At 35.3% G+C, this 26,286-nt stretch overlaps 1 protein-coding gene and 1 long non-coding RNA gene across 7 annotated transcripts in view; both read left to right on the top strand.

The window, feature by feature from the left end:
- LOC126921613 (TLD domain-containing protein 2) overlaps positions 1 to 26,286 on the top strand; it is a 297,843-nt gene that overhangs the window by 23,353 nt on the left and 248,204 nt on the right. The window lies entirely within an intron of this gene.
- Positions 1,467 to 25,604, top strand: LOC126921643 (uncharacterized). The gene is made up of 2 exons (XR_007712488.1): positions 1,467 to 23,473; positions 23,623 to 25,604. It is a non-coding gene; the product is annotated as an uncharacterized LOC126921643 (long non-coding RNA).

The raw sequence follows: 26,286 nt of genomic DNA, 5'->3' as shown, positions 1-26,286 counted from the left end.
CTGGCTAAATACGAATGTTATAAATTTCCCATTTTCACCGTGAGTTCGCACTGTTTCGTTGATCTTTTTTTTTTTTTTATTCAGCAACAAATTCCTTTACCGTTGTGATGAATAATTTATAAATTCATATTGTTACGAAATTAATTTTCTTCCGCCGATATGATTTCCTGTTAATAACATTACCATACGATATTCGTCGTTAAACCGAGGATATTTATGGAAGATAGCGTGAACTGTAGCTTGTGAATATTTAGGGTGACTTCTCAGCGTGATTTGTTCTTTATAGTGATTTTTATTTTATTTTGTGTTATTTCATTTTTTAATATTTTATTTTATTTTATTCTATCGTACTTCTAACTTTTCTTTCGTTATGTATTTTGGACAAACTCAGGCCCGTTTATTATTTCAATAAATAAATAATAAGTCTCTCGCTATTCGTAATTTTTTGCGCTAAAGAATCAACGAATAGCATTCCGCAAGCTCTCTGCTCGCTTGATACGCCTCCGTGTGACTTCTTCTTATTTCCTTGGCTAAAATTACCGCCTCGTGGACACCGTTTTGAGTCGACAGATGCGATAAAAGAGAATATACGCCTGGCGTTCTCAACGCGCTATACCTCGACTCAACTATAAGAAGTGCATCGACCATTGGCGAAAAATGTTAGCGCAAAAAGTGTACTGCAGCGCAAGGAGATTATCTTGAAGAAGACGAAATAAATTTCGACGAATAAATTCATAGCTTACATTCCGTCGGGCCAGTCTCGGTACCTTTTGGCCACGGTATTTCTGAATTCTTAGTGCAGTAGAACCTCGACAATTCGAAATGTACGTTGAATAAAACGAGTCCTAAGAGCAACTTTGAGATATGAAGACTTTCCAGAGACGTGAATCCGATCGTGCCTTCGTACAAAGCCTCTGTACGTCGAATTTTCGTTTGTTAAACTGCCTTTATTCGGAAATTTCGATGAGGCGAAATTTCCATAACTCGAAAATTTTAGCTGTTCCTCCGAGGTTCGATCGTATAATATTAGGTTGGTAATTAAGTGATTGCGGATTTTGTCAATACCACCTAATGACAAATCCGCAATCATTTAGTTGCCAATCCAATATGTTTGTTCTAATATCAACGGGCCAATACGGTTCGTTGCACGGTAGAAAGTTGCAATCGGTGATTCGACAGTAACGCGTTAACAATTATGATCGACATAGAGCAAAATCAAGTTTACAATACGATTCAACGAATCAGCGTTAAGCACCGTACAAATTTGTAAGAGAAAGTCAAGATTCTTTGTTTTTCTTTGTTAGCACCTTGCGAGATTTACACAGTTTACACATCTGCAAGTAACGTTGCTAATTGTACATCGTATACCTGCATAACTCGAAGATTTTACCTCTTCCTTCGAGGTTCCACCGATAAAATAAATATGCGTTATATTTTTGATATTCTGTATTATGCTACCATTGGCCACGACACCATCGATGGTTGGATACAGTTAACTGGTTTTGTGCATCACGGCGGAAAAAGAACCTTTTCGCGTGGTTGAAATCGGTTTACTGGCTTGTCGGATCTCCGTGTTCGCGAAGATCTGATCGCGGATCGAGGGGACGATTGAATTTCCACCGATGGATTTCGCTGCAAGCATCCCTTGGAATCCTCCTTCTCCCTCCATCAACAGGAAACGAAGGATCTCTTCAATCGTGCTAGCAGACTGTTTCTCCATGTTGCAATGTTCTTGAAGGAAAAATCTCGTTAAGATGTCTTACTCCTTATGCACAGGTAAATCGAATTCGTGAAAGTAGCGCAAACTTTATAAAATAGCTATAATAGATCTACCCTTGGTTCGTTTCTACCTTCCCTCGTTATTACAGGCTACGTTTCCATTTCCTTCCATTACGGATTTCACTTATAAATATCTAATTATCCGTTTTGAATTTTTAACTTCCATTCATCTCTTCCATTCTATTCTCTCGTCCTCTGCTCGATCGTTGCATACGTACAGCGAGACACAGAAGCGAGTGTATACGTTGCAAAAACGAGGTTCGCGTTAACGTTGACTTAACACTTTGACTACCACGCCGAAATCACATGTTTCGCTCAGGACGCCACGCGAGTGTTTTTATTATTCAAAGCATATAATGGCAAAATAATAATAAATTGATGATGTAAGACAATATTCTTCCCCAATGGACTGTTTATCTTATTGGTGGCCACCGGTGACCATCGTGGCGCCTTAGTAACAGTTGATAGCGACATATTATAACAAGGCTTCGTTTATTTCAACAAAACATTCACATTCGTGATTTCGTCGTAAGCAAAACGTGCAGAATATATTGTCGAAACGTGTAGAAGATATTAGTAAACAGTATTTGCATATTCTATATATAACAGTAAAGTATGTGCACACTTCTAACTTCAATTATATGATTATAAAGCAACATTTACGATTATTTTCTAAGGTGTGTTTATAATAATATTCGTAGATTAGCCCTCAAAGATATGGATGCAAATACAGTGCACCGTTAGATGCAAGATTTGTTCTCTCTTTTTTTTTTATTGATGTTCTAATAAAAATGTTTAATTGTTCAATGGGACACCTTTTATTTCAAAGTATCTTCTATTAATCGGTTATATTCAAAATGCCCTAACTGTCAATTTTCATACAATTTTTACAATTGTAAGAAGTTCAAGCGCTCTGGCCACCAATGACCACCGTGGCGTCACAGGAGAAACAGTGACCGGTCATATATGACCAACGTGGCAGTTAAAGTTTTAACCTACAGACTTATCTGTTCTTCTTTTACTATTAATCCTAGAAAACCGAATGCCGGGTTACCTTGACCCGATTCATAGACCGTTCACCGTATCGGCTGAATCGTATCTGATTGAGAACGAAACGACGAACACAAAACAATGTTATCGCGAAACTATCCTTTGAAACTATTCTCGTACATACATGTACACTCGTGTGTGTCTTTCCTCTATGGGTCAAAGTTACCCGTTATTCGGATTTCGCGTCACTACTCGAGCAATCGGTACATTCCGATAGTCTGCGAAATTTTACTCGAATAGAACAGATAACGAATGAAAATAATAGAACGAAATTTGATTCGCCACAAACGAATAAATATGCGACTGAGCGAGTATTCGTTCGAATAAGAATTTATTCGAACATGAAATTATTCGCGTGAGAATTTATCTGAATAAAAACTTAATCGAATAGTTTTTCCGGATAAGAATTTATTCGGATAAAATGATATATTATATATAAATATTTGCGTGTTACACGGAAGATGATATTGTATGATGTTGTATTGATGTTATATATATTGGTATGACATTGAACGCGAGATATGTTTCCAAACTACGTTGTCCAGTTGTTGTAACATCGGCTGTTGTAGCTTTTTCGAATGCCAGATTGAAAAGTTTATCGTTTCTTGGTAAATTACCTGTATACACCTGTATAAGCTCAAGCAGAAACAAACAATTATTCGTATTGTTATTCGAATAATTCCGTAGTTATTAGTCGAATAATCATAGAAAAAAATAACTCGTTACTGCTAACAAATAATTATTCCACGGATAAAATATTCCATTGCTATGAATTCATTGTGATAATGAAGTCAGATAAATATTTATTCGAAACGATATTCGCATAATTACTAACTCTGGTCTTAGCACACTAATTTGTATTCCTATATATTTTACATTTTTGTGATTTTCAATTCACGCAATGTAAGCGTTTTGGTATAAATTTTGTGTCGTCAAGATATACATATGTATTCGCTTTTGATTCTCACTATGTACAGGGTGTTCGTAAAGGAGGGTCCATAACTTAGTGGTTATAATATTCACCAAGGGGAGTAAAAGATGTCAAATCAACGTGCGTCCTAACATCATCCCTTTCGGTGTAAAATCGACCTTTATTTTTCCTCTAACATCCTACGTGTGTATATCGTAACTTAATCTGGTCCGTTCACATCACGTTGAACGTCGATCAAGCGACACGGCGTTGTTGTGAATTCGAGCATGCGGAGTAACTAAATAGCAAACAAAGTAACTCGAGACAATATTAGTTCACGGTTGTGAACTCGACGTTCGATGTGATGCGAATACTTCGAAGAGATCAGCATGCGATATCTAGCGTTAGTGAAAAATAGAAGTCGATTTTGCCTCTAAAGGATTGATTTCTACACCTACGTTTGTAAGACGTTTTTTGTGCTATAGCTCCTCTAAATTATGGACCCTTGTTTACGACCAACCTGTATTCAGTATACGTTGCATATTCCACATTATAGCAGAAAATTAACTAGAAATATAATTTGCTAGGTTGATCGTTAACGCGATTCCTTTGATAATTAATTGTTTGGTACATTAGCACGAAATCGGTAGAGAGTCAAGTTGTCTCGAGACCTAACTTAACCTAACCTCACAAACTGCGATGTAAATTACAAGATCCTACAAGAACAAAGTATCCTTATCGTCCTTCCCGTTATTTGGAAAAAAAAAAAAGAAAGAAAAAACGAAAAGGATTAATTTCTACACCTACGTTTGTAAGACGTTTCTTGTGCTATAGCTCCTCTAAATTATGGACCCTTGTTTACGACCAACCTGTATTCAGTATACGTTGCATATTCCACATTATGGCAGAAAATTAACCAGAAATATAATTTGCTAGGTCGATCGTTAACGCGATTCCTTTGATAATTAATTGTTTGGTACATTAGCACGAAGTCGGTAGAGAGTCAAGTTGTCTCGAGACCTAACTTAACCTAACCTCACAAACTGCAATGTAAATTACAAGATCCTACAAGAACAAAGTATCCTTATCGTCCTTCCCGTTATTTGGAAGAAAAAAAGAAAAAACGAAAATATTTTCACATGTAAACTTAACCAACCGATTGGAGGTAGAAATTTGATACCGACTGATAGATAACGTTGGAAAAATTCGAGTAGTTGGATCCTTTCTATCTTTTTGCCCGCTCGGGGGATAATTTTTTTCTGTTTGAAACTGTGACAATGCGTGACGTTTCTGGGAGGAAAAAAGCGGCTTTCAATGAGAGGAAAAGCCAGAATCGGGGCGAATTTTCGTCCGGATAACGAACAACGAAACGATCTTTTTGTTCGTTGTTACGGGAACGGTGGATGGGAGGGGGTCAGGTGAATCGAAAATTCGGCCGAAATAATACGAGTCGACGTTGTACACGCGCTTCGTTGCTCGTTCATTGCGTTGAATTATCTCGTGCGACCCAGCGAACGCGTTTACTCGCGTTGCTTTTAATCCTTGTAATTTGTAGCGCGGTTTGACTTTCTTACAATTTCTTCGAAATTTTCACGAGATACGATTATTCACTGTTCTGTTATTTCTACGTGATTGAGTTTTTAGGGAGCCCAGCCTCGTCGAAATAGAAATATTCATGCTGAGAGTTGAAAATTTCGATACGTAATCTTCACAGCAGGTGGTTGCAAAAAATGGTTTTTTGATTAATTACGAGAAAACCGATCGATAATCGAAGAGTGCTCGTAGAAGATAGCGTAAATGGGAAAATTGAAAATTCTGACCCTTTATTGGGAAATGTTCTGCATACCAATGAGGATACCATAGAATACTATACTATGTAAAGTGACCTAAATTAATAAAAAAAAAAAAAAAAAAAATGCAAAAAAGAAAAAAGCAAGTTTGTCACTTAGTTTGAGCCGGGTCCATTTACGCTACAATAGTCTGAGAGCATTTTCACAAAATAGTAGAGGTTAAACCGTTGAGTTGAGTTGCGAGATATTAAGACTTTTATGAAAAGGATTGTTTCAACAGAAATTGCAAAATTGAAATCTTTGCCATGTTTTTATTTATTTAAGCCTACCAACATGAAAATAGTGCATCTGGGAAACCGTTCCGTTCTTTATCTTATTTGCGCTGCGTTGAGATCTGAAAATTACATTGAAAGAGTCTCTCGTGCGCAAAAGTTTTCGAAACGATCGTTGTACAAATGGAACTCTTGCCACGTAATTACGAATCGAGGATGATATCTGGGCACTAAAATTTTATTTCCGAGTTAATGGAAATTCCCATTTCTCGATCTTTCGTGACACAGCTCTTTCATGCAACTTTTGGACTCCTCAGTTCGGCTCACGCGTCAAACGCAAAACTTCAGATACCTCGAAACCAGAGACACATGAACAAACAACGTTTTCATAATTACCGGCGCAAGCAACGAACCACCGTTTGTTAGTGCGCGCGTAGAAAGCACAGACAGCGAAGAACGAAAAAATTTCTTCCAAGAGGAAGAATCTCAGACGTGCGCGAGGAATATGATTTTCGAGCCTCGGCGTGTTTTACCTTTTAAGGATATTGTCGCGCTACGAATAGCTTAACGTGGCACGCGTTTGTCCGGAAATACGCTGCGTCGTTTGAATAATCGTTCCGGTCGGAGAGGAGGTAAATGACGATAAAATTACTGCTACAACGTGGACCGTGCGATTTGTTGCGAACAACGAATATATACGGTGAATCTGGATGAATTATCGAAACAAGGGAATTCGATGTGAAACGTTGTTTTAAATACACACGTGTGTTGTTACGGGGAAATTGCAGTGACCACCGATGATTTTCTGTCTTCCGCAAATTCGTATTTTTCTAAATATAATTTTTGTTAGTTGATTGTAATTAGATATATATTGTAACAATTAATGTAATAATAATAGCGAATATTATGCGCATTCTGTGTATTTTTGTGTCTTGAAACTTCTCATAAACGCAGAAAGATCCTCAGTCTAGTGATAATAGAAAGTTGGGGGGTTGATTAATTTAATTAATCTGTTGAGAGAGGCTGGTATCTGTTTCAAGCATGCTACTGTTGAAAGTTTCAGCTTGCAAGTTGTTTGCGCCATTTATTTGCGTCATTTTTTTTTGCCAAACTTCTCTGATAATTTCTTTGATAAACGAACCTACGCGAGTGAATTATTTGACGCTACCAATTTATACAGAAACTTATTAATCTATGTACAATGGCTGCAAAAAATAATTACACGTTTCCTTTGTTTTTCAATGAAGCGATTTTGAAAAATTGGATTCGATATTTTATCTTCACAGCATCGCGTCATATACTCGGACTTAATTAATTATGTAAAACGTAAATCGAATAAATCGATAAATGCAACGATACGCAATTTTGTACCGTTTCTGGCCACCGTGTAAGACGTCGCTTCAAGGAATTTGTATTTTTCCGAGTAGAAATTCCAATGGAACAGTCGTAGAAAATAATTGGACTTTTTTTTTATCTGCTCTATCGGTTTTCCCAATGAATCATGGCTTTTTAACGCTGATAAATCGACGACTTGAAGCAATTACCAACGTCGAAACGTCTGCTGATTAAGCTTGAGATAGACTGGACGTTGTGCGCGCGATTTCTCCGCCAGATAACGCCGATTTCAAGCGACGATAAGTTTGTGCAATTACACGGCCGACGATAATTATATTTTCTGTGACACCGGGAATGTGGCATTTTTTCTTTTCTCCCGTATTTCGATTATCAAGGCGTACAAAGTACACGTCTTTATTGCGATTATCGAACGATCCGAGGCTTTGCATCGCGCTATCATTCGCCAAGCTTCTTATCGTTCGATCGTTGCAACGGTATTTAACTGGACGTTTCATGTCTCGAAACGTATCGTGCACCTAAATCATTGTATTTTACATTCTATTACTTTTTGATAGTAAATCATCGAATAGCAAATATCATTTTCCTGCGAGGTTCTCTGTTATTATTTTAGATTATCGTGATTTTACTTTATTTTAAAACTGTACAAAACTCTGTACAGAGTTCAAGGATTGTTCCTCTTCGTGTATTATTCTGCTGAGAAAACTTCGCTCCATTGTTATTTCCATTGATGACGTTCTTGTCTTATACAATCTATTATTAGTATAATTTATTTTTAATTAATTTTATTTAATTAGTCGTTACTTTAATTCCGATTTTTACCGTTAAATTACCAGTTTGCTTCTTTCAAAGTAGAAACAATTACAAGAATGTGAATTGGTGCCATTTTTCTCTTTACGAAATGTTGAATGTTGAATGTTGATAATGTCGAATCGATTTAATTGTATATAATTGGCAGGAAAGCGTATCTCGATTAACAAGGGAAATTCGACAGCTCGAAAATTCAACAAAATTTGGAACTTTGCAGAAATGTAGTTCGTGTAATGCCAATAACCACTCTTTTCTCCTGCTAGAGAATTTTCGATTTTTTATATCATCGTAAGTATCGATATAGGAAAAATGGCAAATTAAATGTTGTAATGTTCTTTATGGTCTATGTCGTGGATGTGAGAAATTAAAAAAAGGAAAAAAAAAGAAATTGTTTATCAAGATTTATCCTTACCGCCTATAATTTTGCGAAGTTTTATCTTTTGCTGTCACACGAATAAATGGTCCTCGAAGAGCTCTTTACGAATATACAGGGTGGTTGGTAACTGGTAGTACAAGCGGAAAGGGAACGATTCTACGCGAAAAAAGAAGTCGAAAATACAGAATAAAAATTTTTCGTTTGAGGCTTTGTTTTCGAGAAAATCGACTTAGAAAGTGTTCGTAGAAATTTAATTAGAAGAGCAGAAGTATGTGTTCGGCAGAATGGGCAACATTTTCAGCAATTTTTGTAATAATAAACTTTATGATTACTTCATATTATTTCATTATGTATTCCTAATTTTCCGTTACGGCAAAAACAAACTTAAACTGCGATAATATCCATCGAGACAACGATCTACAGTGAGATCCGTTATAACGAGATGTGATAAAGTGCACGCGTACCGAGCGAAAATTCAAAGTCGATTTTCTCGAAAACAAAGCCTCAAACGAAAAATTTATATTCTATATTTTCGACTTCTTTTTTCGCGTAGAATCGCCCCCTTTTCGCTTGTACCACCAGTTACCAACCACCCTGTATAAACGATTAGAAAAAACAAAATTTTTGAACAATTTTTGAACCTCGAGCATAAATCGAAAACTGCAACGTACAACGCTGACTGTGATCCTTCGTCGAATTGCAGTGTAGCTCGTGTAAATTATTTATATTAATTCAATTATACTAATTACATACATTAAATCATATATATAATTTCGTATTTGTGCAAGCATAGAGGATTCGTATCGACAATGTTTAATTTTTAATATCGTTCTATTGATTTTTTATTTGCATATTAAAATTCTCTCGATTATACAGGGATTTATTAAAGAAAGCTTTGTCTTTCATTGCGGATTTTATCTATTTATTTTCTCCCTTTCATGTTCTCCCTTTTTGTTCGCGCGATGTAATAAATCCACCATATATACGTACGTTTCTAATTAATTTTTTACACGCGATTCATCCTCATTATTTGTCGTCGGATATTACATTTGTTCAAAGTTTCCAATTTTTTTCGATCGTCGTGTTGCCGAACTTTCGTCATAACGCAGATCTCGCTTCGATTAGAAACAACGGAACAACTATAAATAACAATTACGAATAACGCACAGTAACGAGTAACAAATTGGTCACGTTGGAATCAGTTGAACTGCGAAATATCAAGATGCTGATCATTCGCATCGCATCGTATAATTTACAAATGAATATGAAGCTGATTTTGTATGTGGAGCAGGTGGGAAGCACGCGGAATATGAAACGTCACGTATCTTAGGAACGCGCGCGGAAACTAATAATAAAAGTCGGAAACGTGATTTAACGTGTGACGTGAACCGTTCGCCGGCTACCAGGCGCAATATTGTTATCTGTGTCGCTCGTTTCTTGTGGGAAAATTGGTCACGTGCTGGCTTTTATCTTGCGCGTAGCTATGAGTATAATTCGGCCGTTGAAATTCACCTACAATGTTTTTTTCTTTTTTTTTTTTTTATTTGAACGCTAGTCAGTTTCTAATAACGTTATAAAAATGTAAATTGCTGTAATAAAGGAAATCACTGTATTATGAGATAATGCGTTTTAACTTGTTCGGTATTTCAATCGAATTGAAATGACATCATCGAAGTGGTTCGCGTTTCTTCTTTCCGGCGGCCAGATGCGCTTTAACTAACGCTATTATAGAAAATCTATATTCCTTTCTTGGCTAGAACGAAGATATTGCATTCGAATGTCATTACGGAAGATTGTCATTCCCCGTCTGTTTTTCACGAGCTCGTTTTCCGTGCACAGTGTTTCGAGCATCGAAGATCTGTCGATGGTTACACTAAACGACGATTAAACAGCAATCTCCTGCGGAATGTTGCTAAAGTGTTGTGTCATCAATAACGAGTCAATTTTATTGACGATAATGGGTAATCTATCGGGTTTTCATCATAATGTGTTTTCATTCTCAAGTTCCTCGTTAAACCCTGCATGTTCTTTCATAAATTTTTAGCCCGATTTCGTTGAATTTTAAACAAACTATGCTATTTTCTTTCAAACACAAAATTCATTTTATACGATGGAAATTATTTCAATAAGATCGGTTGGTGTTGGTAAACGTAGATATAATTATTTCTCTTCTTTCCATCGTCCTTTTTGAGTAACTTTACCATCGCGTTTCAGTATTTTCTCCACAGTTTGTTACACGATTCTTATAGACACTATGGCACTAATACTTCCAAAGTTCTATAGGCACTAATACTTCCAAAATATCACTGTCATTTATTTTATTAGCTCTCCAACCGTAGGAAAACTTGCTCTTAAACCAACGTATTCTCAAATACCTTCTAGTCCTCGAATTTCACCCTCTTCAACTTGCTCCCTGTATCCTTTTCATCTCCTCGATCATCAGTCATCACCCCTTGTAGCACGGTCTTTCTCATGTAGCCTTTCCTTTGGTGAATAACGAAATGTCTTACAGTCTACAAACTTCCGCCTTTCCATCTTCTCCCTTACATCGTTTTAATTATTTGTCCTTTGAAATGGTGTTTTCGTTACGATAAAATTAAGAAACAATGACTTCCCGGTTAATTGGTATTTGCTTGATATATTTCGATAGATACTAATTGCTACTTTTAACTCTTTACGTAATAATCATTACGTTAATTGGAATAATTACGTCAATATAATTATATTTATTTCAACAAATTCTAATTACTATTTACAACATTTTATGTAATAATTACGTAACATACGAATATGCAAATATATTACGTATTCAAAAATATCAAAATTATACTAATGACAGTAAAGGATAGAACATGGTATTTTTATTTCTGCAACATATCACGTTATCAATAACAGTAACAATAACAATTTAATGCTGATCGATCGGCCCTTTTTGCCGGCTAGTCGCCTATTAATCACTGCATCCCCATTAAATTCAAATCTTCCAATTAAATTTACTCAATTTCGGATCATCGACGGTTGCTAGGTATCTGCATAACACGGGCCAACTGTTCGTTAGCGTGCGCTCGTAGAAAATACACACAGCGAAGAAGGTTCTTGCCAGGGGAAGAATGTCAGATATGCGCGAAGAATACGGCTGTCGGCGTGTCTCTGCGCGTTTTACTTCTGAGGGATATCGTCGCGCTGCAAATACCTTAACACGCGTCGGCTGGCAATCCACGAGCGGATGGAGCGTTTATCGTGTTTCAATCCAACGGAGGGTTAAGTGCGTCGAGAGGAAAAAAAGCTCTTGCACTCTCTTTGCTCCGCCGGCTGTTGGGTCTCTGCCAGCGACAGATAATAACCTTCAGCCACCGCTGCCGACGACCAAGCACTTTGCATTAACGTCGAATTAAAACGCGCCGCGGACGTTTCACTCGTCCGTTCTTTTTCCGCGCTCGTTTACACGCTTCTTCTGTCTCTTCTTTTATCTTTCCGCTCATTTAGCGTCTCCGTAGTTTATCGTTTATTCGTGGCTGTTGAAGAGCGCGAGCTGTTTAGGCGAGTCGAGCGTAGAAATGGTTGGCAGATCGAGTACGTGGGTTTTGAAATATCGTAGTTTCTGCAGTTGGAATTCACCTGTATGTTCTGCGCTGTAGATTACGAAGACAGATGCTGCTCGAACGTAGTTTCTGCAGTAAAGTATTTATATCGTTGTACTTTTGGATTTTGCTCCTGTAAATCTTTATGCTGTTTGCCGCCTTGTTCTAGCTGGGTGGATGAAAGGGCTGATAAATCGTTCCAATTAATAAGTAAGATGTCTTGATAACGATACTCGGTTGACTTTTTCTCAGATTGTCGGAGATGATGTTTAGGTGAAAATTTATGTCGTTAATTCAGTAGATCGGTTTCATCGATTTTAATGGCGCTCGCGATTTTGTTCAGTCTTCCTGATAAAAGTGTGCTTTAGTTGAAGATTCTATCCTCGGTTAGTCTAACGAGTTAATTCGATTTATTCAATTAACCTGAAGTTTTAGAAATTCCTTCTACGATGTAACATAGGCGTATTCAATTTATATGTATACATTTATCATTTATTATTTATTATTTTACATGTATCATTTATATGTATCAGTAACGATTATATGTAAAACGTGGACAAGGAAAATGTTATCGAAAGGTGGAAAAGTAACGGAATTTTTTGAGAACACGGAGAAGAGAAGAAGAGAGAAACGTAGATCGTAATTCGCGAGCGAAGCACTAAATTGATCGCTCCATTTTTCAAACGAGCACAGATATAGCATCGAGCGATTTTTCTCTGACGCGCCGGACAATTGGCTCGAACTGATTAATTGTATCAGCGGGAGGGGGGGGGGGGGACGTCGTTAATCGTGGTAATTTGACAAATGACTATTTTGCAGAGGCTTGTCGTGGCTCAATTTTCCTTCAACGTCACTGAAATTCCATTATCGCGGAGCGAGCCGTGCGAAACGGAATGGAAACCGCAACAAAATTCGCGACGTTCGACTATCACCGACACTTTCGCTCTGTTTGTTCTTCGTGATTGCAGGATCCTCGATTTCCACAGGATTTTCTTGTAATCCTGACCCCTTCTGTGCTCTTCCTTTGATCAAACACCTTTCTCTAATTTTCTTCTTGCGCTAGCGAAACTGAAAATTGAAAAATTCAGAAGCAGTTAATCGCGGATAATATTTTAGTATACTCAGTTGCTGAATGATGATTATGAAACCTTATTACTTTTAAGAAACATTATTTCTTTTATCTGGTTAATTTTAACCCCTGAACGTTTGATCTCTAAAGCAATGAATATGTAATTTGTTCTAGTTTAATTAGTCGTTGAATGACAATTTTGAAACAAATTGAAACAATTTCAATTTCTGAAGACCTAACCTATGAAGCAATTAGTAATTTGCTTCAGTTTAATTACTAAATGTATTATAACCGAGAAACATTTTCCTTCTATTGGTTAATTTCAATCCCTGAAATCCTATTCTCTGAAGTAATTAATGATTTGTTCTATTTTAATTAATCAGTGAATGACAAATATGAAGTTTATTACTCTTTCTATTCGGTAATTTCAACTTCTAAACACCTAACCTCTGAAGCAATTAATAATTTCGTTCAGTTAAAAATTACTTAATGTATAGTATCTGAGAACGCACAATTCCTTCTGTTGCTTAATTTCAACCTCTGAACACCTAACCTCAATTAATGATTTGTTTTACCTTAATTAGTCAGTAAATGACAATTATGAAGCCTATTATTCCCTTCTATTGGTTAATTTCAACTTCTAAACACCTAACCTCTGGAGCAATTAATAATTTCGTTCAGTTAAAAATTACTTAATGTATAATATCTAAGAACACACATTTTCCTTCTATTGCTTAATTTCAACCTGTGGATACCTAACCTCAATTAATGATTTGTTTTATCTTAATTAGTCAGTGAATGACAATTATGAAGCCTAGTATTCCCTTCTATTGTTTAATTTCAACTTCTAAACACCTAACCTCTGGAGCAATTAATAATTTCGCTCAGTTAAAATTATTTATTGTATAATATCTAAGAACATACATTTTCCTTCTATTGCTTAATTTCAACCTGTGGATACCTAACCTCAATTAATGATTTGTTTTATCTTAATTAGTCAGTGAATGACAATTATGAAGCCTAGTATTCCCTTCTATTGGTTAATTTCAACTTCTAAACACCTAACCTCTGAAGCAATTAATAATTTCGTTCAGTTAAAAATTACTTAATGTATAATATCTAAGAACACACATTTTCCTTAATTTCAACCTGTGGATACCTAACCTCAATTAATGATTTATTTTATTTTAATTAGTCAGTGAATGATAATTATGAAACCTATTATTTCTTCTGTTGGATTATTTCAACTTTTGAACATCTAATTCCTAAAGCTATGAATATATAACTTCTTTTAGTTTAATTATTCAGTGAATGATAATTATGAAATCTATTACTCGTTCTACCGGTTAATTTCAACTTCTGAACGCCAAACGCCTGAAGCGATCGATAATTTGTTCTAGTTTAATTAGTTAGCGAACGACAATTAGTTACGAATTCTATTATTTCTTTTATCTGGTTAATTTTCACCTCTGAATATCTAATCTCTAAAGCGATCAATATATCATTTGTTTTAGCGTAATTAATGAGCGATCTATAATTGTGAAACCTGTTGTTCCTTCTATCTGGTTGATTTCAACCTTTGAATATCTTTCTCCGTAAGGAATATCAGAATTGACAGGATTATGGCGAAAATAAGTGTGCAAAGAAATTATTCCTAATCGCAAAAGGTGGACGATAGAAATATTAAATATGAAATTAAATTGATCGATATCTTTCAGCTACACCAGTTTGGCGAATCATTGGCGAAACATAGGACCACGTTTATGAATTAAAAAGGAAAAGTTCGTTGAAATGTCCATTACTTTGGGATTGCTTTGCTACATAATCGGAACTCGATGTTGCAAAATATATCGTGTATATGGAATTTTCATTTGACGAAAATGCGAACGCCTCGACAACGCGCGATATAAATGCAAATGGCAATAAAAAGAGAAAAAAGGACGAGAGGAAACGTTGGCAGAGGCACGAGTGACAAATGAACGCGATGGGAACGTAAACGTTGGCCAACAAAGTGAGCCATCGGAAAAAAATATTTCGTGAAAGCGGTCGTTTTGATTTGCGAAAACCGTCGTTCTGCTCTGACATCGGATCGATCGATCGTGTGCACGTGAATTTGAATATATTTATAATCGCTGCATCGGAATAGCTGTATTCTTGATCGAAGTAATTTATCGACAAGCGTTGGCGTATTCCGAGTTCTGGAAAATTTTCTTTCATTTTTCTGTCCTTAATCTTCCTTATTAAAATTAAAATTCAATATATAGTAGAGCCTCCCTTTTTCCAAAATAGGCAGGTAAAATTCTCGTTATTTTGCGCGAATAATATAACTATCACCTTTTTTATACGAAATTTCTTTTCGCATACATATTAAAATCAATTGACAAATTCTTTAAATATTTATATAATTTTTTCAATATATAAGTAACCGTACTGAGTTGCGTTCTTTTTGTACTTCGAACTACCGGAGCTCTTTTTCGACTGCCGCGAATGCTTCGGCACGAGAAACCTCTTCATTATCGCTCTCGTTTGTTGTTTCCACCTCTGTAAAATTGCCATTATTATCGTCTTCTTTCGCGATGAAACCATTTCATTACATCGGTATATTTAAGGCCTCTCTGCTGTTTCCAGTATCAGAAGAATCTACAGGCAATTTTCAATATTAAGTTTCTCCTTTTGAACATCCGTGACGATCGCTTTCCCAATACCATCGCGTCTGTTTGCTAATTCTATCGCACCTACATCGCTTTTGAGCTTTATTAATTATACATCGTATTTTATTTCGATAGTTGGAACGCTATTAGTTTCATTTTAAATTCTTACAATTGGAATTTACTCGATCCAATAGACAGAAGAATACGTTGTATATGAACAGCGATAAAATACGTAGACATTTGAAAGGGGAAAAAAGCATCTGTTACTGGGAAATATTTTGTTTGAATAATAGAACGTTCGAATAAGGGAGGCTGTGCTCATAATAATAATTTGTTAATTTTAGCAATATAATAGCACATTACCATATTAAATTGTTGTTCTTAATCTTTCGTTCAAACGAATTTACTAACGTTAAAATTCGATATAATTATTCTGTAATTTTACCAAGAAAAGCGTCTATTACAATATCATATCGGCGAAATATTCTTTTATCAACGAATCTCTGTTGTTGTACTTCTTGATTCATTTCTCTTTTTACATTTCTTTTTTTCAATTTTATTTCATTCCATCGTCGTTTCTGTAGAATTACTCGTATTGCGCATATGTTGCGAAATATTTTGCCCTCTCGGTCAAACGATCTTTCAAAATACATTTATTATACATGTGCGAGTTCCACGGTATGTTTTTATTAACGAAATTATTCCAACAACAACAACAACGAAAACAACAGGAAGGCAACGTTATCGGACCGATAATTTCTGCCGGAATCTCACGAACGAACGTTTCGAGGCGAGCTGCGCGTTTCCGAATTCATTAATTCGCGTGAACGCAGCCTGGCCATCCTCGGCCACTTTTACCTCGGTTTATCATCCCTCTAATATTCCATTAACGTGAAACGCCGCGCGTATAATGCACCCCGAACATACGCAAACATCGCGCACGCGAAATTTATTCCAATTATGTTAATATTCGCTAGAGACACTTGTTTTCGCCTCGAAATGCTCTCGCTTTCTGTATACGAAAATTTCCCGAGAACAATCGTCGTCGTGTCGTTAAATAGAACCATCGCACTTTATCTCCAAATTTTGCAAATATTTCCAATCTTGTTTCTTTCAACGAAAATCTCTGTGTTTTCTTTTCTTTCCTTTTGTTGATGAAATGATTCATCGGTTTGTTTGGTAATTTTTTGTTTTGTAAATTTGCACAAGTAAGAAATTTATCAGTGGATGATTCACTCAGTGGACTCTATTATTCTCATATTACACGGAATTACAATAAACTGAATTATAAAATAAGATTACGTATCGGTTTTCGATTTATCGATATCCTCGTACTAATAAAATTCACATCTAGACATTTTTCTAAATATGAAGATTATTCATTTAACAGGCCCTGTTATTCTCGAATTAAACCGATTTCTTTTTATCAAATTACACACTGAATTATAGGATGAAATTACCATCCATGTAATTATAAATATCTCCGCAGTTGTGAAATTGCTATATTGATTTATTAATACGGCGTTATGTTATATTCACTCATGAATGACAAATATGATTATATTCTACCGGGTATAACCGGTAAATTAATTAAGCTATAGCAATCAATGACACGGATAAATACACGGAATTAAACATGACCGTGTTGAATTTAATGTAACTCTACCTGCTTGCGCGACATTGATGTTTCATAAGTTCGGGAGAGAGTTCCATGGAATGCAGTCGGAACGAAACACGTTCTCGTCTCGTACGAGCGTCTCGCGAGGTTTTCATCGATCGCAATCCGACGTGCTCTATGGTTCCTCAGGTTTGCTTGTTCCTACGTCGAAATCCAGGTATCGATAGAAAACGGATATCCTACACGTCCTGCGCAGAAACGTTTTCTGCGTTATTTGCAAGTCATCCTGCAATACGGCCGCACGTCGTATTGATCGATGGGAGATAATAATAGCGGGCCGTGGCACGACGAGGCTGAGATTTGATAAGGAAATTCATTAACGCGTCCCACTTCGCCACGAAATCGGACACTCTTCCGTTTCTTTTCTCTCTCTCTCTCTCTGTCTTTGCATGCTGTGGCGTCGCGTCAGTCCACAAATTACACGTCGCACAGTGTAGCATGCGGTGGACGAGGGTCGAGCGTAATCGTCGTTCGATTCTGATTTTATTATTCGATGATATCAGTCTGTTAGTAAGAAATATAAAGTGTAAACATTAATTTCGTAGAAAATCGATAGAGACTTGGTAAAAATCGTTTGTACATGAAAATTGAATCGCTCGAAAATTACAAGCATATCGGCTTGTTCATTCTTATTATATCTTTTTATTTATATTTATTTTATATATATTCATTATATGTTTGTCAATCTTGGTTAAATAGCGTTTGTTACACTTTTTAACTGTGCAGAATTTAACCCTTTCGCTTCGAGCGTCGCATATAGGCGGCGACCACGCGACGACTCCTGGGTCCGGCACCCCATATATCCGACATGCAAATGATGCATATATCAGTGCTATCTGTAGTGAATAATATATTTTTTTATTATCGGCAGAACATTTTCTATTGATTTTAGTGACATATTGGATTAATCACTTCTTAAGTGTCGTTTGTAGTAAAAATGATAAAAGATTCGGATCACGATATGAGTGTAAAGATTGCAATGTTGGCTTACGTATAGATCCTTATTTCGAAATATATTATACAGAATTACATTACTAATCTTTGCATATTAATATATTAACTAATTTGCGTTTCATAATTAATTATATTAAACATTTTATCGTAATGTCCTGTAAATATACAAATGCATATATTACCTGTGATTTTGTAAGCCCTTTCATATTAAACATGTAAATTATATTTATAATATTGGAGCGGAGTCAAAATGATTGGTCTTTAAAAAATACGTAATAATAGAATATTTTTATATTTATTGATTTATTACTTTCTTACAGAAGGAATTCCATGTTATGTAGTACATTTTTGGTATTATTAATACATCTGGGATCCCTAAACGAGGGTTGACATATTTATAAAATTGTAGAATCAATCATTTTCATTGTTGTGGCATTTCTAGTATTAGCAACTAGAGATCTAGCGATAGAATTTTCCTGATAGCTGATATCATCATATCGAATGACACGCAGTAAAAATTTTTGAAACGTGTGGAAAGTTGTACAAAACGAGGAAACTGGTTAATTGGGGTTCGATAAACAGACTGCAGGACCTGCAGGACATTTTGACTGGTGTTGGTATAAGTAGCCTTGCTATAAAATTATTTTGAGTTCGAATACATAAAAAACAAAATAAAAATCATTATATAATTCTTTAGTTGTCGTTACGAAAGTCACTACATCATTGCGAAAAAATATAACATGAAGTAGGAATTTTAAAATAAAATTATAAAATCAGTCAATTTGACTGGTGTGATAGTTCTAGCGTTAAGACTTAGAAAAACGTATATATAGCAACCATGCACACTGTGCGTATTTCTGGTGCGTATTTTTGTCCAGTGACAGTACTTCAGTGGGCTGAACTTCCAAAGCGAAAGGATTAAACACAGATACGTATGATTTTAATTTTCAACTTGAACGTTTCTCTCTTTCTTTCAAGAGAGCAATTTGATAAAAAATGGTTCAAAACCTCTTGTTATTTTGATCGTTCTGTGTTAAGATTGTAGTACATTGTTGTACAGGGTGAAGAGCGGTTAATTAGAGTCATCTAAATGTCTGAAGGAGTCACGCTGCTCAACTTGGCAAATTAAATTGCGTGAAATGATTACAAACATTGAATCATTAATCAAACTTCCTACAAGATACTGGCGTACCTTGGATCATTCTAGTGTCGGCGGTACACTTTTTATTGATGTTTCAACAACTCGTGCATGGAATTTTAAGAGGTCGTTGCGAAGGGAAGCAATCGATCTTCAAACACACGGTAATCTCAGCCATAGAAAAAAATTGCTAATGTCTTTAGAGACGTCTAGGTTTTTATGATTTTCGAACAGGAGAAGCATCTTCGTTTTTCTATCCGTTACACGATGTAAAAACATCCTTGAAAAAAATGAACTCGGTATTATGAAAGTTGAGGCTTCACGTTCTAAAATGAGCCTTTTTCTTTCCTCGCCAAGTTAGAACTGAAGTTACAACAATTTAAATATCGATAATTTTTTCATTTTGCTCGCCAGTGTATTTCAGCGTAAAATTTGTAACTTTATGGGCATCTCATATGCATCTCATAATAGAATTCTAAATAAAGCGCAATTTCATAGAGTTTTCCAATAAGCGTAGCTTTCCATAAAAATTTGATACCGCGAAAATGAGACGCGGAATGAGTAAAAAATACTTCATTGGAAAATAACAGTAGGTGCAAATACTTTTCGTAGCCACTGAAGATATTCAGGTAATCGCATTTTACCGATCCACACTATATAACCTTTTTCCGATACAAACTGCTACGTTGCATGTTTCTTATTTATTTATTTATCTATGTTTTTAGTGAAATACATTTGCAGTAGCGAATTGGATAGAGACATTTCTTCTTTACTGTAGGAAAATTTTAAAAGTGTAAGGGAAACTCTGTTCTTTGCTAAATGTCATCGTAATATCTGGCAAAATGAAAATAGTGACAAAGATTTGATCTGTAGACGTTTATTCATGTCGGGTCAGTGATTTCAAGTAGCAGGAAAACTTACACGCGCATTTTTGTTATCTTCGTCGCTCATCCTCATTTAAATGCCGCACTGTGCGTTGCCAGAATCATTTTGAACACTGTGCCAAGTATTATATCCTATGTTCTTTTCTGAGTCTTGAAAGAAAAGTCTGACTTGAGAGTGATTCTTCTCGAAGATTGATGCAAAATTTTACATTTTATATTCTGTATACATATATATATATATATTTCAAATTGCAAATTGTATTATTTTCAGTTCACTAGAGCGTTTATAATATCGCCTGGCGATAGTTTATTTAATTTATAAACAACTTAGAATCCAACACAAAATACAAACGAAATAATAAAATTAATACTATATATATATATATTAATTACATAATCCATAAAAATAAAATCCAACACAAAATACAAAGCGAAATAATAAAATTAATAAAAATAATAAAATTTATTTTATTATTTCGTTTGTATTTTGTGTTGCATTCTATGTTGTTTATAAATTAAATAAACTCGCCTGGCGATATTATGAACGCTCTAGTGAACTGGAAATAATACAATATGCAATTTGAAATACTATCTCTAAAATACAGTTAATATTAACTGTATGAACCAAATAAAATAGTTTTAGCTGCAGCGTGGGTAGAACGATGCGTTTCGATAAACTTCGTCAAATACAAATTGTGTGTAACATTTCAATATTTTACGTCTCACGCGGTTTTGCAACAGCGAATTGTCGATGTTTAAAAAGCCATCTTGGAAATCGCGAGGCAAAAACGCGAGCAAAATATATGCGCACAAAAAAGATATGAGAAGTTAAAATATACGTACCTGTACGAAACATCAAATATTCCAAAAATTATTAATTATTTACATAAAGATCGAACATGATGTAATATAGAGTCAGTGTATATAAAGATTACATACGATTATCTAACATAAATTCTAATAAAATTCTAATAATAATAACAATAATTTATACTTTAGGTCCATAGCCTATTATTTTGAGCAGGTTGTCGCAACCTCGTTCCTAGTTTCTTACGCTATACTATATTCTTACTTATTGCTCTTATTGCTATTGTATCGTGTTGTACAGCAAAATAAAGTGAGCTACACCGATGAGAAATATCGAAATTTTTGAAGAATTTATACCATCAGCAAACAATTCGGAGCGTAACGAAAAACGCTAATAAAAAGGATGGTACTGGCGGTTTTACCACTCAAGTGTTTATTCAGTTTCAAAATTCGCGGTGTTTCGTCTGGTGTTCCCAAAAACGTGGCTGATGGCGTTGAAAAAGTCTCGCGTTCTGCCTCGCTCCCCGTTCGTATTTCGATTTTTCCGCTGTTTGCTTTAAAAACTGCAGCGGCACGTCCGGCTGTTACACGACGATCGATGTGTTCGAGTAATTTATCTATTTATTCTAGCGTCGTTTCGTCGTCCAGTAATCGAGCGTTTACGCGAGCGTGTCCTTGCATAATCCGATGATAGCGATGGATTTCGAGTTCTCAAAGTTACCAGTCGCTCTTGGTCTTTCCTTGGTCGTTTCCTTCGCCACGCGTTTTCCTCGCAATTAAAAAAATTTCAAGTAATTTGAAAATCGTCGTCAGATTATTTCAAGGTCGTTCGAGATCAACCGGAGAATATTTAAGATGATTCAATAGCGTTTGCAGAATCATTCGACATTTTTCGTAGCCAATGGAATGCTATCTCAAGATCATTCTGATACAATGGAATATTACTTTGAGGTTATTCTAGATCGCTACGATACTATTTCAAGTCGTTCTAGATCGCTAGGACATTATTTCAAGTCATCCTGAATCGCTAGGACATTATTTCAAGTCATTCTAAATCACTAGGATATTATTTCAAGTTATTCTAGATCGCCAGGATATTATTTCCTGTTAGCGTTGATCGGTAGGATATTATTTCAAGGTCATTCGTGGTTACCCGGTGACATTCAAGATTATACAACAAGACCAACGGTATGCTGTTTCAAGGTTGTTTAAGATCTGTTTAACACTCTTTTCCAATTTATTCAAGATGCCTCCGAGATGTTATTTCAAGGTACGTCAAAGGTCACGCCAATTTACTCACTGTCATTCACGATCGTCGAGGGTCATGTTATAATCGCTCGAATGTCATGTACCAGCGATTGCAACTCATCCTAAGGTTATTTAAGGATTATCTCGAGGTTATACAAGACGAGATTTCAATTGAAGATCGATTAATCAATCTCTATATTCAATTTGACATCTCACGTTGTACCATTATAATTATTCGAAGGTTGTGTAAACGTTGTACAGAAATTAGCGTATCTGGAACCTCCAGAAGACTTTCGAACGCTTGCAAGCTGACGATACTTCAACTGCTCAGAATCCAAATCGAGATCCTGAAAATTTTTGTAACTTTTCGAGAGATCCAAAAATGTTATCAAGTTAGTTACACGATATACGCGTGGAGTTAATTTCAATCGACAGTTTCTTCAAGTTTTTGCTTGATCCGATTGGAATCAATTCGTAGCTGTCGCTAACGAAAGCTGATGAAGCTCCCGTTGCACAGCAATGAGCCGACTTTTGGACTTGAGAGACGCCTAGAACGTTGCGGAATCGCGTAAATCGTCCCGGCGAGTTTCCATCTGTCCTACTTCTTGCTAATGATACATTGTAGAAAGTTTAGTCTTACACAAATCCGAGTTAGGAAACGGTCCGCTTCGCCGACGCTCCGTCGTGATTCCACGCTTATGCCATTTTCGATATTCTGTCAGATGTTCGATATTTTATTAGGGTAGGCTGATTCCCTAGGGTTTTATTGATCAGTTCGTTTATTCAAGTAGTTCTCGTACGTATGTGTCGGATATAATTTTGCTCACAAAGCTTCTGGGCAATTTCAGAATTTTTATCTTGCTATTCGCCAATTGTCAATTACGTATATGACATTATGCATATGAGATATGAAATTAGGTCTATGAGATATATGAAATGTGTGAAGGGTATGGAGTAGATAAAGCAGCTATATGAAGTACGTAAAGTAGCTATAGGAAGTATATGAAGTAGGTATATAAAGTACATAGAATAGGTATAGAAATAATATGAAGTATATGGAGTAGATTAAGTAGGTATATGAAGTATGTAGCATAGGTGTAGAAGGTATATAAAATATATGAAGGTTATGGAGTAGATGAAGTAGGTATATGAAGTATATAGAATAGATATAGAGTAGATGAAGTAAGAATATGAAGTACATAAAATAGATATGACAAGTATATGAAGTATATAGAATAGGTATAGAAAGTATTATATATGAAATATATGAAGGGTATGGAGTAGATGAAGTAGGAATATGAAGTATATAAAATAGATATGAGAAGTATATCAAGTATATGGAGTAGATGAAGTAGGTGTATGAAGTATATAGAATAGATACAGAAAATATATGGAGTAGATGAAGTAGGAATATGAAGTGTATAAAATAGATATGAAAAGTATATGAAGTGTATGGAGTACATGAAATATAGATGAAGTAAATAGGTATATAAAGTACATAAAATAGCTATAGGGAACATATGAAGTGTATGAAATAATTATGTGTATTATATGAAATAGGTATATGCAGTGTACAAAATAAGTATAGGAAGTATATAAATTAGTTATAGAAAGTATATGGAATAGATATATAAAGCATATAAAATAGGTATCAGAAGTACATGAAATGTATGGAGTAGATAAAGTAGATATAGGAAGCACATGAAGCGTATAATATATGGATCAGGTAAATAAACTACACATGTAAAATATACGACATAATTTAAGTATACAAGGTTACAAATAATTATTTGTACCATAATACATCGTCGAAGCAGGAGAATGAGTCGTTTTCATGAAGAAGTTGATCAAGCCCCATTGAAGTAATCCTCCATCGTTAGCTACCATACTTTTGGCCATTGGTCGTTACTCATAATTGTCACAATTATTATTAGTTTATAATCGGTACTGATTGTTACAAAGTGAACACTTGTGTCTGCCATTCACGTGTTTCGGATAGAGTACGTAAACCCAGTATGTAGCAAATGTGCTGCGTGAAATGTCTCGGGATTTGTGCATTTTCCAGTGGTTAATGTCAACGTATTACGCCTTTATACCGACAACCAGGCACAGCAACAGCGTTATATTATTAGTCGATTTACATTTACTCCCCTTACATTCACGTGTGCTCGCACTATTTGTTCACACGTGTGTTTACACACTGACCGATGGAATATTCAACGAACAATTATCTTATCGAGCACTGTACACGTTAAAGTGCTTTGCGTTTTCATTATATCGCACGATATTGGATTTCGTTGATGATCGTTCGTGGGAGTTTAACGAAAAAACTGTATTCAGCGTGCTTTTTCCTTTTTTTTTTATTAACTTACCAAGTATATTTAATTTTTATTTTTTCCAATTTCCTAACCGTTTTATATCTATACAATATAATCGGCAAGCGGAGCTCGAAATGTTTTTTATTTTATGATAAAACTTTTTCCGGAATTATTCGCGAAATTACGAAATATCTGTGCAATATTTCCGTCGGTCTCTGTTCGTTTAACACTTTTATAGAATTGTGGATTCCTTTTATGAAAGCAATCCACCAAGAGATTATTTTACAGTACACTGTACACTCTTTGTTGCATATTATTAAAACGTATTTCATACGGACATAAATTGTTAATTTACTTCATGTTTAAGAGGAGTTTATTTTTAACTTACCAGTAATTTTCTATAATATATTTGCTATACGAGTTGTCAGGTTTTAATCAATTCATGCAAATATATCCTAAACCATAGACTATTGGAGAAAGTGTTTCGAATAAAACTTACTTTGTCTCGAGAAGGACGTATTGTGATAAATTTCATCTAGATGGACGTGTCTTCGAGATTTCATCACCATTGTTTCTTTAAATGCAACTACACGCCTGTTTTTATACACATGTATTTATGTATTTTTTAATTCTCTTTAAAAGCACGAAAGTATTAAGAAACCGTAAAAGTATTGGGTGGAAAAATGATTATTAGCTTAAAAGACATTTTAACTTTAATCTCGTGAAACGTACCGTGAAGGCAAGAAGAGTAAACGCAGTGTTTTTATATTTATGTTTTCCTTTCATACACTCAATTTTATAAAATGAACATTGGAAGATCTTTTAAATTAAACATTTTCACGCGCAGGTACCTTTTCTTTCAGAGTATTAAAGATTGCATCGAATGATGGATAAAATGGTAGCTCCATTAAAAAAAAAAAGAAATAAAAAAACAAAGGTCGCCTCGAGATCTCGAAAACGCCTCCAGTTAAACAAAACTGTTGTGGGAAGCTTCATTTGAAACATTTTTCCGAATAATTTATTTAATACTTTTTCGGATAATTTATACATAGAAATTTGCATGGATCAATAAAAATAAAACATCCTGTATATTCAATATGTATATCAAACCAACGATATTCTACTATACTACTCTATATTGTTCTATTATATTCTATAATATATTCAATGATAAATCACTGGATCAACATGATTCATGTATTTCATCGTGACGAAATTGTTCACCGATATCTGTCGAAGCGTGAGATCGTATGAGAAATGTTGTTGCCGCTACACTTATAGAGATCATGCTATTTCTCGTCCATCGTATTTTCAATGCATTGTGCGCGTCTGAACCGATATAATCTTTTGTGTCCAGCCTTCAGGCAAACAGTCACGCTGAAAAAGCGATACTCGTGTGCAGATTATGTACGTAGAAAAGATTTCGAATGGTTACGCTGACCTAATTCGCGGACAAGTAGGTTTACCGAAGCTTTCGATCGCGGCACACGTAACGCGACTCAATTTTTCCCTGTTTCCGCCCCTTACCCCTTTGCTCCGTTTCTCAAAGACGAACACAGTCCTACCAATGTACATTGTTGGGAAGGTATTCTCCGACTTCTGCAGTTTATAAACTCGT

This window comes from Bombus affinis, chromosome 11, assembly GCF_024516045.1.
Source record: "Bombus affinis isolate iyBomAffi1 chromosome 11, iyBomAffi1.2, whole genome shotgun sequence".
Classification (NCBI taxonomy): domain Eukaryota; kingdom Metazoa; phylum Arthropoda; class Insecta; order Hymenoptera; family Apidae; genus Bombus; species Bombus affinis.
This window is presented reverse-complemented; position numbering and strand designations above follow the sequence as displayed.